The sequence below is a fragment of the Lemur catta genome, chromosome 7 (assembly GCF_020740605.2).
Source record: "Lemur catta isolate mLemCat1 chromosome 7, mLemCat1.pri, whole genome shotgun sequence".
NCBI classification, from domain to species: Eukaryota; Metazoa; Chordata; class Mammalia; order Primates; family Lemuridae; genus Lemur; species Lemur catta.
Window position 1 is genome coordinate 82,395,439 of NC_059134.1, and position 17,496 is coordinate 82,412,934.

Here is a 17,496-nt window from a genome sequence, read left to right on the forward strand (position 1 = left end):
CAATAAATAGTTCTCCAGACAGTAGCAGCAAGGGCTGCGGCACACAGAAGTGACATCTGAAGGGGAGAACCCAGGCAAGGAGAAGCGAGTCCAAGCCTGACTAGAGCACAAAAGTGTAGCAATAAAAATAGGATTCCTTATTGAACACTTATGTGCCAGGCACTGTGAAACGTATTTAAACATATGTTTTCTCTCCTTTTTTTTTTTGAGATGGAGTCTTGCTCTGTTACCCAGGCTGGAGTGCAGTGGTGAGACCATAGCTCACTACAGCCTTGAACTCCTGGGCTCAAGCTATCCTCCCACCTTAGCCTCCTGAGTAGCTGAGACTACAGGTACACATCACCACACTGGTTCTCTCTCTCTTTTAGTCCTCTAATAATGCTATGTATGACAGCCTGGGCCCGAAGAGATTTCCTGGTCGACAGTTGACCACCATTTGACTCTCAAATTACCCTGACCCTGGATTCACTACTAATGAGTGCTTGAAGGCTGGCAGGTCCCCATGGAAGCCACCGTGTTGATAGTTGTGTCCTCTTCATGAGAAGCTAATGTCTTTTCTCTGTGGACTAGAACAGCCAGAAATGTTTTCCTGGGGAGATAGAACACAGGATAGGCCTTGAAAGCTGGTAATCTGAAAGGCGAGGAGAAAAAAAATCATTCACGAGTGCAAGGACAACTAAAAAGGCTGTTTCTAGGAACATAAACAAGCATGGATTCAGTTACACAATGATATTTTGTGTCCACCATTTTGGTGGAATCTGTCCTTCTTGAAGCAGTTGGCTTTGTACCACAGCCCAAGAAAGAAACCCAAATTATTAGACACGTGCAGACAAAAGATGACTGTCTTTTAGGTAAATCATACACAAGGAGCTGATAAAGAAACACATTGTCCCTTTATTAGAAGCAGAGGAGAATTTGGTAACCTAGAGGTCACCAAACAAGGTCAAGGCTTCTAAGATTTTGTTTTGTTGTGTTTAAATCTTTCTTTGGTCAAATAAGGACAACTGTTACCTAAATGGCTGAGAAGCAGCAAGTGGGATGGAAAGACCAGGAGTCAGATGGCACTTGGGAAATCAGTGTTTCATTCACTGGGAAGGACTGAAGGTGTTCCCACCCGAGAACCTGGGATTTGTAGTTTTGAAAGGGGCCCAAAGAGGGCAAAGAAGAACCCTGTGGGTCCTGTTGGCAGGCCACAGGAGATCAATGAACTTCCCAGAGTCTTCAAGGACAACAAACAGTAACCCTCATCATCTGGGACATTGCCATCGTCAGGAAGCTGTCAGTCACCTCAGACAATGTGGGCTGTGTCTTTAAGACCGACAGGATGAACATATTAGCAAGCAAATCTTCAGGGTGTGGAAATGTGGACCCAGGGTGGATTGTCAGTGGGCTGGGAGGTTGTCAGTCAACCTGCTATAATTTTAAGGTCCCTTACTTTGCTAACTGCCTTGGGGTGGGGGTGGAACTCAGGGAAGTAGCCAGATGCAGGGTTTAAGTACGCAGAGGTGACCCTAGGCTCCTCCTTGCCCTATCTCTTAGGGCAGTGGTCCCCAACATTTTTGGCACTAGGGATCGGTTTCATGGAAGACAATTTTTCCACAGACCAGTGGGAGGAGGGGCAGGCAGTGTTGGAGCTCTGCGGCCCAGTCCCTAACAGGCCACGGATCATTACCGGTTGGTGGCCTGGGGGTTGGGGACCGCAGTCTTAGGGTATCCTACATCTGATGGGATGACAGCATTTCTTTGGAGGGAGTAGAGGTCAAGGTAGGGTAAGGTGAAATTTTTTAATATCTTTCCTTTCCATTTCTACTAAGTAACACCAGCTTTGTGTTGGAGGGAAGAAGCTGTTTTTTAACCTGCCTCTTTTCTCTTCAGTTTGAAAGTTTTAAAATTCGTTTAACTTCTAAGAAAAATGCTTCAATCTGTTCTCTCTCTTTTTTTTAATTGTTCAATCTGTTCTTAAGGTCTAGAATTTCCACTGTTTTCCCACCAGACTTTGTTTGAAGGCTAAGAATAGCAGGCAGGGTTCTTAAAGCAAAGTTAGGAATAGCAGAACTAATTTCTTGCCTCTCAGGGGACCTGTGGACAGTAAGATGCAAAGGATGCTGAATTGATTATTGATATCTGGAAAACTGCAGCCCCAGCCATCTCTTGGTAGCTTCCTTTGACCTCCTATGTCCTTCAGGCCCATTACAGAATTAAAAGCTACCCCATCTTTCATCCCATCGTAATGTGTGTGTGTGTGTGTGTGTGTGTGTGTGTGTGTGTGTGTGTGTGTAAAGAGAATTTATCACATAGTATTGCAATCAGTTGTGATCTCCTTGGGAAGAAAGACTGCATCTTCCTTCATCTGAATGAAGTAGGTGTTGAGTAATCAATTGTTGGTTGATTTGAATTACGTTTACATGCCCCTTGCCAGAATCAAAATTCTTTAGAAAGAAAAATGTAAAACATAAACTTTCATAGAGACGCTCTTTTCATTTATCTTTTTGTTGAGCTTCCCTTAAGCCACTTCGTCCTGCTTTCCAACAGACCACCTCATTTGCCCCCGAGAGTCTGGGCAAACCTCTTCTCCACTTCCTGTCAAAGATGAATTCCCTCCTCTGGCATTCTTAGAAGCATAGCACAGTCATTTAAAAATTATTTTTAGAATGTAGTAACCTCTGACATGTCTGACATATCTGCTATTATTACCAGACTCAAAATACACAAATAACAGGATACTGACCAATGAGACACCTTTTATAAAACAGGATTCAAATAATTGAAGCAGCCCTTTGCAGAGGTGATTTTTCTCTCATCAATGGTTTTTCCCTAGTACTCTTTTCAGAGGAATATTATTTGAGGTGATAAGAACAATCTTTTGACCTTAGAGTTAATCTGGACTCAAGAATCCTCCTCGTGTTTTAAAAAAAACACATCAGGGTTACTGAATTAATCACTGTTGTGCCTCGTTCGGGACCGTAGAGGTCAATATATAAGGAAGTTGTGTCCATTCTCCAAGAACAGAGACATCTCATCTAGGGATTAAGAGTATGTGACAGATTAAGGAAGTTTATCCCTTTAAGCATGAAATCTTTTCTATTATTTTAACAATCTTAGATGAAATCTCTTTCAAATACATTACACGCTTACCTATCTTCCTTTTTTGTCTTTTCCCTGCTGATTTCTTAAGTTCTTGGTGCTGCACATAGTTTACCCTTCCCTAGTGGCTTGGGGCAACATTGCAGCGGAGGCTGGACGTTCTACAGGGAAGCCCCAAGGTTTTGCATTTCTAGATAACCCATCCGGGATTGCTTGCCATCCCTAACTCCTCTCCTGTCCCCAAAATGGAAATATCATATTTTTGTCTGGTTATAGGAATACCGGATATATTATTGAAATTTCAAAATAATGTGGGGTTATGTAAAGTGGGAAGATAACAATTTGGAGAGTATACTTTTGGAATTTTTAAATGCATACAAACACACACTACTTACTAGCTGGATGACCTCGGGCAAGCTCAGGAAGCTTTCTTTCCTTGTTTCTATTTCCTAGTCTATGAAATGGGGTAATAGCTACCTTACAGGGTTGTTGCAAGGGTCAACTGAGCATTTAGCACAGTGTCTGACATATAGTAGGTGTTCGATAAATGTTTATTCTAACCTTCCCTTTGATAAATTAATTTAAGAGATTGTATGGTTTGAAATAATTAGTTTCAGGGGTTCTTCTTCCACTGCTGTCGGTGAATATTGATTAAGATGTGACCATGAGTAGTAGTGGCAACGTGATTGAATTGAATACTTTGCATGTGCTAAGTTTCCTTCTTGCTTGCTTTCTTGCTTTCTTTCTCTCTTTCTCTCTTTCTTTCTTTCTTTCTTTTCCTTTCTTTCTTCTTTCTTTCTTTCTTTTTTGACAGGGTCAGGCTAGGGCGCAGTGGAGTCATCACAGCTCACTGCAACCTCAAACTCTTGGGCTCAAGCGATCCTTCTTCCTCAGCCTCCTGATTAGCCAGGTCTCGCTCTTGCTCAGGCTAGTCTCAAACTCCTGGCCTCAAGCAATCCTCCCACCTTGGCCTCCCAAAGTGCTAGGATTACAGGTGTGAGCCACCACACCCGTCCCTGCCTTTCTTATTTAAGACTCAAGAGGCACTTTCATGGAGAAAAGCCCTGTTGGTTCTACCTTCAAAATATACCCAGAATCTGACTTCTTAGCCTTTCTATTGTTCCCTCCTAACTTGTCTCCCTGCTTTCCTGCTCCAACCCCTCTGTCTATTTTCAACACAGCAGTCAAAGTGAATCCTGGTAAGATTAAGCCAGATTAGCAATGGCTCCCCATTTCTCTCAGAGAAAAGCCCAGACAAACCCTTACAATGACCTACACCCTCTGGGGTCCCCAGAACCTCTCTGACCTCATCTCTTACTTCTCTCCCCTCCAGCTGCACTGGATGTCTTGCCATTCCTCTACCTTACCAGGCATGCTCTGGCCTCAGGGCCTCGGAACTTGCTTTCCCTCTGCCTCAACCACACCTCCCCCAGGTATCTGCTGGGCCGGTGCTCTCACCTCCTTCAAGTCTTTGCTGACATGCAGGGTGAGCATATGTCCCTGCTTGCCCAGGGCAGTGCCAGTTCACACCTGTTGTCCCAGTGTAATTATGAATAGCTTCCCCTTGTATTCTTAAATGTTTCTCAGTTTAAATGATAAATTATATGTTCACCCTACTCATATGTCACCTTCTCAATGAGTCCTACCCTGACTACCCCACTTAGATTGCACCACCAATCCTTGACATCCCCAATTGCCCTTACCTGGTTCTATCTTTTCCATTACAATTATCACCCTCTAACCTATTATATAATTTGCTTATTTGGTGGGTTTATCGTTTACTTTCCATCTCCCTCACTAGAATGGGTACTCCACAAAGGGAGAAATTTTTGTCTATTTTGTTCACTGATAATATCTCTCTCACCTTTCTTAGTGCGTGGTAGGAGTCCAAAAAGTGTTTGCTTAATGAAATCATTTTGGAAGGCAAAAAGTGTAATTTCTTAGAACTTCACACAGTTTGTGAGGAAAATAAGGCTGAACATGTGATATCAGACTTTCCCTTCCCATCCCCCAACAAGATTTCTTTTTCAGGGAATAATAAAATCCAGGCCACCATGTGCCATATTTACAAATTATAGATTTCCCATGAAAAATCAAATCCTTTATTTCACAATGTTCATTTGGATAGTACCTAAAAACAACAACAAAAAGCCATCTGGCTAAACTCAAAACATCTAAAAATCTAGACTAACAATATTGTCTGGGTTTATAGCATTTCATGTGATTTTGGACTGAGGGGTGGGGGCGCAGAACCTGGTTCTTTGTCTTGGCTCTGCTGCTCTTAGCTGTGTGGCCTTGGGTGAGTCCTTCTACCTCTTTGAGCCTTTATTGCCTCATGTGAAAGAGAGGATATGAACTCTATTTCTGTAGTACCTTACAGTTTCATTGCTATGATTCTCCTGTAGAGCTGCGATGTTTGTTCAGGACATCTCAGCACTGGCAGCAGGTGTCTCAAACACCTGGCTTTTGGGGCTGTCACTATGAGTAGCTCTTCATAGTGCAATGTGAGGGCCAGCCTGAGGCCTGATTAGAAGCAAGGAGAGTGTGACTACATCCTTGGTCCCTTCTTCCCACCATGTCACTCCTCTTTTCCTTGGCTTAGGAGGTGTCTTATTCCCTTTGGGCTGCTATAACAAACTACCATAGACTGGGTGGTTTATATACAATGGAATGTTATTTCTTACAGTTCTGGGGTCTGGGAAGTCCAAAATCAAGGCACCAGCAAATTTGGTGTCTGTTGAGGATCTGCTTCCTGGTTCATGGACTCCATCTTCTTGCTGAATCCTCACATGGCAGAAGGGGTGAGGGAGCTCTCCAGGGTCTCTCTCATAAGGGCACTAATCCCATTTGTAAGGGCTTCACTCTCATGACCTAATCACCTCCCCAAGAACCCACCTCCAAACACCATCACACAGGGGATTAAGTTTCAACATATGAATTTTGGAGGGATACAGACATTCAGTCTAGAGCAGAAAGGTCCTTCAACAGTGACAAGGTAAGTCAGATCTAGGGTCCTTGTGCAGCCTCAAACCTCAAGAGTTCTCATCACCACTTCTCTTCCCCTGTCCATTAGTGAAAATGGATGTAGCATATCCATCACAAAAACGGATTACCTTTTTAGAGCACTGCAGGGTGCCATGAATGGTACTAAGTATTTGGTCACATTTAATTCTCACCACAACCCGGTGAGGCAGAGTAATAGTTATCCCCATTTTGTGAGTAAGAACCTGAGCCTCAGGGGGATGAAAAGACTTGCCCAAGGCCACATAGCTGGGGCTTAGGCATGCGGCATTCCATCCCAGGTCTGAGTGGCTCTGAGGCCACATGCTTAAGCAACATAAACTGCTCTGTTAGATCCATTGTCTGTCTTCAAAATGGCAGCCATTAATCTGATCCATTAAGCATGGGCTAGTGGAGGAGACCATTAATCTACCATTGCCTCTAACCTAACATGACTGACAAGGTGATTTCAGGTTGGATAGAAGGGGAGGGAAAGAAGAGCTGCCCTTCAGAGCTGTACTACTCAGAGGACTCTCAGGTCACACCCACTGAAGCCTGAGGCTTGAGCCAAGAGGGAGAATGATCCAGACCTTCTGTCCCTCAAAGTGGGCTAGAGCTGAACTGTGAAGATGAGTCTGACACTCTCTCTTCTCCTCTCAGCTCCCAGGTTACTTCCAGTTTGGAAGCCACTGAAGTGGATGCAAAAATCAAGGAGAGCCTGGGGCCTTGGCACCTCTGCCCATTCTGCAAAGGTCAGCACAGTCTTATCTAGAACGCAGCTGAGGAAGCAATTTCCTTGAACACTCTGGGCTGGAAGACGACTTACTCCCTCTCCTCTCTGGTGTGTTCCTCCCGCATTCCCAAAGGGCTCCAGGATCCTGTGCTAGGGAAGTCTTTGAAGAAAGAGGGGCATGGGGTCCGGTAGCCCCAGCAGAAGAGTAGGGCAGGTGGAAGGAGGGCTACATGTGGTATAGTCTCCCCCCCCCTCCCCAGAACGCTCCTTCACTTGGAAGCCTCCTAACCTGAAGTACAAATGAGACCCCCTGGGATCCCAAAATAGCTCCCCTCACAGCTGCACAGCATCCATTTATAGTTCAGCTTCTCTGCAGCACTGAGCCGCTTCTGAGACGGCACTTCTGAGGTCAGCACCTGTGAACACCAGGCTCAATGTCGTTTGAGTACAGAGCTGTTCATAAAGAACCTATTATGGTCTTGTCACTGTTTTTCAGGACTTGTCCCAACCCTCAGAGACTTTAAAGGGCCAAATTTGTTTTGACCCAGAGCCAGACCACTTCATGTCCAACAATAACCCAGAAGCTGGTCAGATCCCATTCCCCTGTGCTGGGCAGCAGGTAAGAACATTGTGCTTGGTGGCAGCAGGACAAACAGTGCTGCATTTATGTTAGGGCTCCAGGCCAAGTAACTCGGACACCCTAAGGCAAGATCAACCATCAGGCTTTACGTATATAATGTTCTTTTACTAGCAATAAAAATTGGGGCCATTAATTGACTTTATCTACCAATGTTATTCATGCCAATTCTGAATGTCAAATTATAAAGCAAATAAACACCCCTGCCCCCAACGAGGTGTGTTTTTCACTTCCTTCTCATACTCAATCTAGAACAAATTAACTTTGTCCCACTGTCTCTCACACGGTTTATTTAGAGAGGGACCGAAATAGTCCATTAACCAAGTATATTTTGCTTTGTCCTGAGTAGATCCATGAGGGCAGGAGTGAGCCCAGTTAGCCATCTTCTGCTTTCTGCAACAGACAATGACACTTATCTTCATGAAACAAACATTTGTTGTTGTTGTTCACGTGAAAGCAAACTTGGGCCTCATCTGGACACCAAAGCAGTTCTCTGAAGCCAGGGTCTTCCTTTCTGAAGTTGCTGAGAGGAGCTCAGAAAGTGATGCGAGCAATGGGGAGTAGCTGCAAATACAGATGAAGCTTCCCTCGCTCACTTGCTGGCTGCTCACCTCCTGCTGCATCCATTTTTTAATTGGATTATTTGATTTTTTCCTATTGAGTTGTTAGAGTAGAGCTCCTTTTGTAGTCTAGTTATTAATCCCTTGTCATATGGGTAGCTTGGAAATATTTTCTCCCATTCTGTGGGCTGTCTCATCACTTTGTTGATTGTTTCCTTTGCTGTGCAGAAGCTTTTTAATTTGATGTGATCCTATTTGTCCAATTTTGCTTTCATTGCCTGTGCTTTGGGGCTATTACTCAAGAAATCCTTGCTCATTCCAATGTCCTGAAGCATTTCCCCAACATTTTCTTTTAGTAGTTTCGTAGTTTCAGGTCTTAGATTTAAGTCTTAATCCATTTTGATTTGATTTTTGTATGTGGTGAGAGATAAGGGTCTAGTTTCATTCTTCTGCACATGGATATCCAGTTTTCCCAGCATCATTTATTGGAGAGACTCTCCTTTCCCCACTGTATGTTCCTGGAAACTTTGTCAAAGATAAGCTCACTACAGATGTGTGGGTTTATTTCTGGGTTCTCTATTCTGTTCCATTGGTCTATGTGTCTGTTTTGATGCCAGTACCATGCTGTTTTGGTTACTATAGCTCTGTAGTATAATATGAAGTCAGGTAATGTGATTCCTCCAGTTTCCTTCTTTTTGCTCAGGATGGCTTTGGTTATTTTGGGTCTTTGGGGGCTCCATATAAATTCTAGGATTAGTTTTTCTATTTCTGTGATGAATCATTGGTATTTTGATGGGGATTGCATTGAATCTGTAGATTGCATTGGGTAGTATGGACATTTTAGCAATATTGATTCTTCCAATCCACAAGCATGGAATATCTTTCCATTTTTTTGTGTCCTTTTTCATTTCTTTCATTAGTATTTTATACTTTTCATTATAGAGACCTTTCACTTCTTTGGTTAAGTTTGTTCTTAGGTATTTTGTTTTATTTGTAGCTATTGTAAATGGGATTACTTTCTTGGTTTCTTTTTCAGATTGTTTATTGTTGGCATATAGAAATGCTACTGATTTTTGTATGTTGACTTTGTATCTTACAACTTTACTGAATTTATCAGTTCCAATAGTTTTTGGATGGTGTCTTTAGGTTTCTCCAGATATTATATAAGATCATATTGTCTGCAAACGAAGATAATTTGACTTCTTCCTTTCCAATTTGGATGCACTTTATTTCTTTCTCTTGTTTGATTGCTCTAGCTAGAACTTCCAGTACTATGTTGAATAACAGTGGTGAAAATGGACATCCTCATCTTATTCCAGATCTTAGAGGATAGGTTTTCAATTTTCCCCCATTCATTATGATACTAGCTGTGGATTTGTCATATGTGGTTTTTATTGTGTTGAGGTAAACTCCTTCTATACCCAGTTTTTTGAGAGTTTTTATAATGAAGGAATGTTGGATTTTATTGAATGCTTTTTCAGCATCAATTAAAATGATCATATGGTTTTTGTAAAATCCTGCCATTTGCAACGACATGGATGGAACTGGAGAACATTATGTTAAGTGAAATAAGCCAAGCACAGAAAGACAAATCTCACATGTTCTCACTCATATGTGGTAGCTAAATATTAAAAATAATTGAACTCATAGAGACAGAGAGTAGAATGACAGTTGCTGGAGGCTGTGAAGGGTGTGTGTATAGCAAAGATAAAGCAGGGATGGCTAAGGGGTACAAAAATAGTTAGATAATTAGATAGAATAAACTATATTTGACAGCACAACAAAATGACAATAAACAACAATAGGTTAGGGTACATTTTAAAATAATTTAAGGAGTGGAATCAGAATGTTCTTAACACAAAGAAATGTTAAATGCCTCAGGTGATGGATACCCAAATTACTCTGATTTGATTAATTTACATTGTATACCTGTATCAAAATATCACATGTACCTTATAAAGATATACAACTATTATGTAACCATAATAATTAAAAATTAAAAAAATATATTAAAAGAAAGTATAACTAAAAACTCACGAATTTAAACATACTTGAAGTGTGGAAATATATTGATGTTATTTTTGTGAAACTTTATATTGTCCCATCTTTGGCCATTGGGATCTGCTTTTAAATTAGCTCTTAAGTCCTTTTGATGTGACCTAGTAATCTGTGAGAGCTTCTTTGCTCTTTGGTTGGATAAAGTGTTTCCAAGTCCCTCTTGCATGTTTCCTGCCTCAGCCTCGGAATCAGTGATTTCTCTAATGATCCCTGGTTCTTTTCATTAGAAAATGCTGATTCAAAATCACAACCTAGGCACTAGAGGTGGGAATTGTTAATTAGGTTGCTTATTGTTTCAACCCCTTTTCAGTGGACAAATGCAGGGATAAAGATAAGTACAACATGAATTCATACTGATACATCATTTCAAATTCAAGACTATAGACTTTTTCCTTAACTGCATCTCTTACTTCTCTTTCTCCTTTGTGCCCAAAATTCTGGTTCCTAAGGATCCCAATATAATTACTCATTGTTTTAATACATAATACTTATTAGAATACCAGTGTTAAAATACCAACTCCACCCCCAATGATATAATGACAGAATATAATTTAAAGGGTTCCCCCCCCTTCACATCTTTTTACCTTTGGGTGGTTTCCCACTAGGGATGGACAGTCAAATTACTGTATTTTAAGACCCTAAATAAGACTTTCAAAAGATTCAGTTAAAACTTTTGGCTTTTGAAGCACCAAAGCCAAGAATTGGACTCTTTTGTTCTCCTGTCTGGAGCAACCTTACCTTAAGAAAATACTGTACATGCTGGGAAGAGGCAAAGCACATATGTATGGAGTTGGTGTATGAATTCTAAGTGATGAAGGTTGTGGGCCAAATTATTCCTCTTTTCTCATTTATAAATCTCTGAACATCTAGTTTACTACTGGGTCTATAATAGCCATTTGATAAATATATAAATTAACTAGACTGGTCCAGTAATAGCTCTAGCCTGGACATTTAAACTGACAGCCAATTGCTACAAAGAGTAATGCCAGAGCAGATGTTCCTCTGCAGCCTAGCTGCCTAGGGTTTTCAGGTAGACTCATTCCTTTTGAGGAGCTATGGAGCCTGTGCTCAGAATTTGGTGAGGCCCTTAGGAAGCTCAAGTTACCACAAGGCAAAGTACACCCTTCTTGCATCCCTTGCTATTTATTGCCTTTTAAATAACCCGATTCAATATTTCTGCCTTTGTCAAGAGTAGGAGTTAACAGTTTATTAATCATTAATTATTGTGTAGTAATTTTGTGAGTACAAATATAATAGTTACATAAACATAAATGTATCACTCATATAAGTGTGTGTTACTTATCATTTTCTACTTAGTCACTAACCATGGATCGTTCATGTGTTCAGATGATGAGTTATGTCATCTGAAGAGCCTTCTAGGCCACAGCTGAGTTCTGATTGGTTGCACTAGTTAAAGATCTGATTGGTCAAAAGTTTGGTCAGAGACATCCCTGTACAGGTCTTGTATGTGTGTTCTGTATTTTACAGAGTGCATAATAGTTTTTATTTCTTCTCAGAAAATATCTGACAAGGTTCCAATCCACTGATATTGCAGATGAAATGTTTCAGAATGCAACTGCCTTTCCTAAAAGCCAGCTCAAAACTTACACCTGTTTATATTGCACGCTGTGTTCAAAGTGCACTTGAACACCCAACCACCCCCCTGGCCTCTCATGTCACTTGAACATTGGAGACCCTAGGTGGTGCTCCAGTTTCCCTCCTGTAGTATCAGTGTTGGGCAGCTTTAATGGAGCAGAAATGGTCGGAGAGGCACAAGGCCTGGGTACCAGTTTTGGTTGTTCTACTGAAGAGCCACATCACTTTGGGAAAGTTCCTTAATCATCTGGTTCCCACTTCCTTACTGTACAACAGGAATGCTTGTTTGCTCCATCTTACTAGGTTGTGGTTGGGAACACATGAGACCTGGTACAAATACGAAGATCTTGGTAAGCTGTGAAGAGTCACATACATACTTTCTGTTACGTGTTGCTTGTCCAAAGGTCCTCATGGTAACCAGCTTTATGAACAGTACAGGAGAAAGCCTTTTCCTTGAGGAGAAAGCAGAATGTTTAGGCACAGGACAGCACCGTCTCCACCCTTTAGGATAATCCTTTTGCTTTCCCCAAGTTGTGCTGCAGTAACAAACAGCCCTCACATCGTAGTGGCTTGCGACAACAAGGTGTATTCCTTGCTCACAGCACATTTCAGCAGCAGGCGAGCGTCAACTCTGCTCCACGTGTCTCCTCTCTGAGATCCAGGCTGAAGAAGGCTGCTGCTACAGGGATCGTGCCGCTTTCCTGGCAGAGAAAGGAGCAGTGACAGAACTACGCATTGGCTCTTGCAACTCCTGGTTGGATGTGACATATGTCACTGCCGCTCGCAAGCCATTGGCAAAAATCAAGTCACATACTCACACCTGATGCCAGTGGGACAGGAAGTACAATCTTCTCACAGGGAGGGGCAGCAAGTATGCAGGAGCAATAATAGAATCTCCCACAGAAAGGAAGTTCACCCACCACGGTGGTCCTCAGCCAGCAGAACCAAACATGGACGCCAATGAGGCACTTTTAATGTTACCTGGCAGGTCATCGAGATGGCTGCCTTTGCCACAGCTCTCCCTGAGTCGTTAGGGAATTGAAGAACCAACCTACCACACTGGGTCCTTGCTCAGTTAGGAGAAGGAAATAAACAGAAAAGATTCAGAGCCTTGGGGTTAAGCTCTGGGGGAAATGGTTAAAAGTCCTAGTGAGATAGAGCGTGCACTGAACACTCTCGGAGCACAAAGATGATTTTTAGGGAACAGAAACAGGTTAAGTAGCCAGACACGGAATTAAAGGAGAGAAAAGCGAGTTTGAAACAGGCCTCTGTGAAAATAACTCCACTGACTTAGAGAGACGATGTTCGAGGACCACCCTAATTGAGATGAGGACTAATCACAAAGGAAAGGAAGTAGCTTGGCCACCAGGTTTGGGGGTGATGGTTCTGGCTGGTGTGGTACTGCCGGCACCTTTGCTGCTATTAAGAGCGACACAGGTGTGGCTTTGATCAAATCAAGTAACATTCCCATTTGAATAGATTTGTTTCATTTGGGGACAGTGACCTGTTCCTGTAAAGATATGAATAGAGATAAAGGAAGAGGCACAGGAAGGAAGGGGGTGGGGTGAAGCGGTGCAGAGAGAGCATTTTATAATTTATCAGGCTCTGAGCGCTCATAACTGACCCCCCTCCCCGAGAAGGCCCTCCATGGTTGGCGAGATGAACAAAACAACGTCCTGCTTCTCTTTGGCTGAACAACTTTGTGGCACAGAAGGGGATTTGGAGATGATGACATCCAGGGAACATATTCTGGCTGCCCTGACAACACAGCCCCTGGCTATATTTTTCTTACTGAATTGTTTGAAAATTCAGGTCAAGGGGCCAGAACCTTCTGGTACATTCTCTGTGCTGCAAATTGGGGCTCTGGCCAAGCTCGTTATGGAGTAATTTGGAATCATGAGCCAAAATGGAACATCTCAGAGCAAGGAGGGACCTTAGTGATCAAGAACCCAGTGGTTAAAGCTCCTTGTCAGGTCTCTATGGGAAACCAGTTTCCGAGCTATGATGGGACCAGTGTCTCCCGGCTTCCAGGCCACAGAGTCTGGTACACGCCATGATGGCTCCCACTCACTAGCCCTGAAAAATTATTTCCCCAAACATAATTCAGATACTTTTCATAATAACAGACTTTGGACAGTGACTCCTCCCGGAGGGCCTTTCCCAGACACCGTCTCAGGTGATGGCTCCCCTGACACAAACCCCTGAGCTTGACTGAGCATCCTGCTATCTGGGCAGGAGCCCAGGGCTACTGGGCCTTCCTCTACAAGAGGATTAGGAGGGAACTAAGTACCTGTCCATGGGGCCAGATATGTCAGGAGGAAGTTACCTGAGGCCCGGAACTATGGAGAATGGCAGCTTAAGAGACAGGGCAAGGACTTAGTCTTAATTTCTTCTGCTGCCTCTGAGCCACCCTTGTAACCAAAGCAAATATTCATAGGCTGGGAGATGCCATGGCTCCTTCCTTTTCAGCCTTCTTTCCACAAATACTTGTGATCAAGAGCTGGGGCTTTCAGTTCAGACTAGGTGGCTTCCAATTCCAGCTCCACTGTGAACTACCTCTGTGCCTTTGCGCCTGTTATTAATACATAAACTCTCTAAGCCTCAGTACTCTTGTCTGTAGAATGGGGTGACACTAGTACCTACCTCATAAGATTGTTCTGAGAATTAAATAAGAGAATCTACAGCCAGAACATAGTACAGTGTCTGGAAAAGTACTAAGTGATGGTTTCCTATTTTTAATACTATTGATATTGTTATTATTTTTTAATAAGACTATTTTTCAAGTCCTAGATACACACACAGTGGGTCAAATCTCCACCAAATGTAACCTCAGTTATCACTTAATCTAATGTTAATTGAGAAGCCAGAATTCTGAGTCAGAAAACCTGGCCCAGCTCATACCAGCTGTGCATCTCAGGGAAAGTCATTTAACCTCACTGGGCCAGTTTCCTCATCCGTAAAATGACTGGATGGGGCTTGATGACTCCAAGGTTCCCTTTGGCAGTAAAGTACTGTGGCTCATATGCATGCTAAATCTCCAGGTCAGGAATAGTTATGAATAAAAGAAAAGTTTCAGGTATAATGTGAGGCCACCATGACCCACAGATTGTAAAGTTCTAAATTTGAGGAGAAAAACGTACCAAGATCTTTGTTTATTATGAAGTTTGGTGAGAGAAGAAGGCATTTGTAATTTGCAGTTATTCAACGAGAAGGAGTGAACCCCTCGGCTAGCAAAGCATTAGCTCCATGAGTGAGGAAGAGGCCGGGGGAGGAGGGGAAGGGAAAGAACTGGAGGAAGTACACACGGAACACAAACAGCACGTGCCATAGCTGTTCTGCCTGGGGCCAGCACCCCACGATCGGGGGGTTGGAGGAGATGATTTTCCTTTGCCCATTTCCATGTCTTCCAAGTTCAGAGGAAAATGATGTTCCTGTTCTCACGACGGTAATTCACTGTCTGCGGCCCCACCCACCCCCAGCCTAGACTTTTAGCTCAAAGGGAAGATGTAAAGGCCAGATCTGTCCATAAATGGCAGGTGGTGATGGGAAGACTGTGTGGTCTGGGAGAGGGAGTACCGAACCAGACCAAACTCATTCTTGTCTGAGGTCTGTGGCTCTGGCATGGCTCTCAACAGGTTCTTTATCTACAAAATGGGCAGAATTGCTATGGTTTCTATTTCCTCCTGGACGCAGGAGTACCAAGAACTGAGCAGGCAACCAGAAGACCAAGATGCTACTAAGGTTGAGCGTGCAAAATACACAAATATCAACATAGCAATTATGGAAAGCTGGGTGTTGAAGGTGCTTACAACCTCATTCACCTTTTCTGATATTAACAAAGATCAAGGACATTTGTTCAGCACCTGCCCTCTGCCAGGCACTGTACCAAGCCCTTTGCTTTCAGAATCTCTTTGGGTCCCTATGGTTAACCTGAGATACGAGTACAGTTACCACTTCACATTTTTCAGATGAAGACACTGAAGCTCAGAGAATGTAAATTACTTTCTCCTAAGGTCATGCAGCTGTCAATGGCCAAATCGGGATTTGAACTGGGAACTCTCTCTACAGTTTGTGCCTCGAACACTGTGCTATCACCTGGTCTACAGGCATTAAGCCTTGTATTTCCTATAACAGCAAAGTTGGCTTCACAATACTGTAAAATGACGCTCTAGTCTTGAAGGTGCTTGTGATTGGAAAACTGACATTGCATACAACGTGGCTTACGTTTAGATCCATCTGTCTGGGCTGCGACTTCATTTTCTCTCTCCTTTATCCTTGCTTTTTTATTTGGTTTCACTCTTCTCTCAGGAACAACACAGTCTGCCTTCTCCAAATTCCTGAAATAACTGACTCAACATAAAGGCCTTATGCTGTTTTCCCAAGAAACAATTTCATTACACTCTAACTTGTACCATCAACCTGTTCCTCTAAACCTCTCCTTCCTTGGAGTTTCTTGATATTGAAAAGAAGAAAGGAAGATAAATGCTGAGCCTCAAGCCGATTATTGAGGTCCCTTCTCTCCAGCCTCAGCTTCAAATGGCTGGGGGAGTGCTGCCTGCCTTCCCCCTCTGAAAGGACAATCCGATTGTAAATATTATCTGCGCTTCTAAGAACATTTGAATGGTAATACTCAAGCAATTACTTTACTTTCAAGATCATTAAACACAAATCAGACTTGTATTTTAATAGGGCTGCCAGTGTCGTTAATGGTGGGGAGGGTGGTGGAAAGGGTAAGTTTTTTCCTCTAATGGGTGAATGTTTACATTATTACCCTTTCTGAGGAGTGTTGTCGCTGGAGTAGATTGCTCAGTGCTCCAGAGACATTCCTTTGCTTTCTTGCACCCCAGCATTCAACCCCTCTTTTGCCAAATGCAATTTCTGAGCTTGGGGGAGGGATAGTAATTGTGGCATGGACCACGACAGCCCCTTTTCTCCCTGGGTTGTCCATTGTCCACCTCCCTCACCCAATTCCTCTCCATGAACCCAACAGGGTCCCAGAAAAGAAAATAGACTCTGAAAGGAATGAACAGTGGTTTTATGTAGGAGGCTCCACTCTTACAACTTGGATCTCAGCTCCTGTTGTAGGGAACAGAGTCTCCAAGAAAGCTGTCACGGCAGGCTGTCCAGAGGCCTGAGTCCTCTGTTCACATTCCAGGTAGAAGACACCCACTCTGTAGGAGAGAAACCTGCAGACCTTGTTCTCCTCTTTCCCAAGACTCCTTGTTCTCCTAGTGGCACCAGTTGTGACACCTCTAGGGCCACAGAAAACAAGCTGCTACCAGGGTAGAAACTGGGCACTGGAGTCTGCAGAGAGCCTCCTGGAAGGCCCACTTGCTGGAGGTGCTGTGGGGTGGTCCACTCCTCACCCGCACCCCCTCCCCCCCACTTTGTTTTGCTACAACTGATACCAATCATTCTTAACATCAGCTTTTGATGGGAGAGGAGAGACCAAGAAAGACTCAGAAAGGAGCCTCTGAACCTCACAGACAGTTCTGTAGAGAATCCACTGCTTCTCTATCTTGTCCCAGGTAGGTGCAAAAGTGTGAGGAAACAAATCCTCCCCAGAACCTATTCTTCTCTGGGACAAATATTCACTTCACCTCTTTTACCTCTGCTTTCAGGTCCTGTCCAGGTAATTCCACAAGAATTGCCATCTCCATATCTATTCAGTGTACTATTCTAGCAATGGGACCCAGAATATGCCTTATATTCATTGACTAAAAACCAAAATGGCAGCCAACATGACTTTCTGTGGGCTTGGAATGATAGGAAGTTTGGCATTTGGAAGGAGATCTATGTTTGCTCTGGACCCTGAGTGAGACTCTTGA

The 17,496-nt window shown here is 43.1% G+C and overlaps 1 long non-coding RNA gene across 2 annotated transcripts in view; it reads right to left on the minus strand.

Moving 5' to 3' along the window:
- Positions 1 to 290: 290 nt before the first annotated feature.
- LOC123642554 overlaps positions 291 to 17,496 on the minus strand; it is a 32,772-nt gene continuing 15,566 nt past the window's right edge. Inside the window, exon 3 of one of the 2 annotated variants that reach the window (XR_006736479.1) lies at positions 291 to 631. This is a non-coding gene — a long non-coding RNA (uncharacterized LOC123642554). Of the gene's footprint in view, positions 632 to 16,688; positions 16,840 to 17,496 lie in introns of those variants that run through there. The other variant, XR_006736480.1, reaches the window with a different exon arrangement.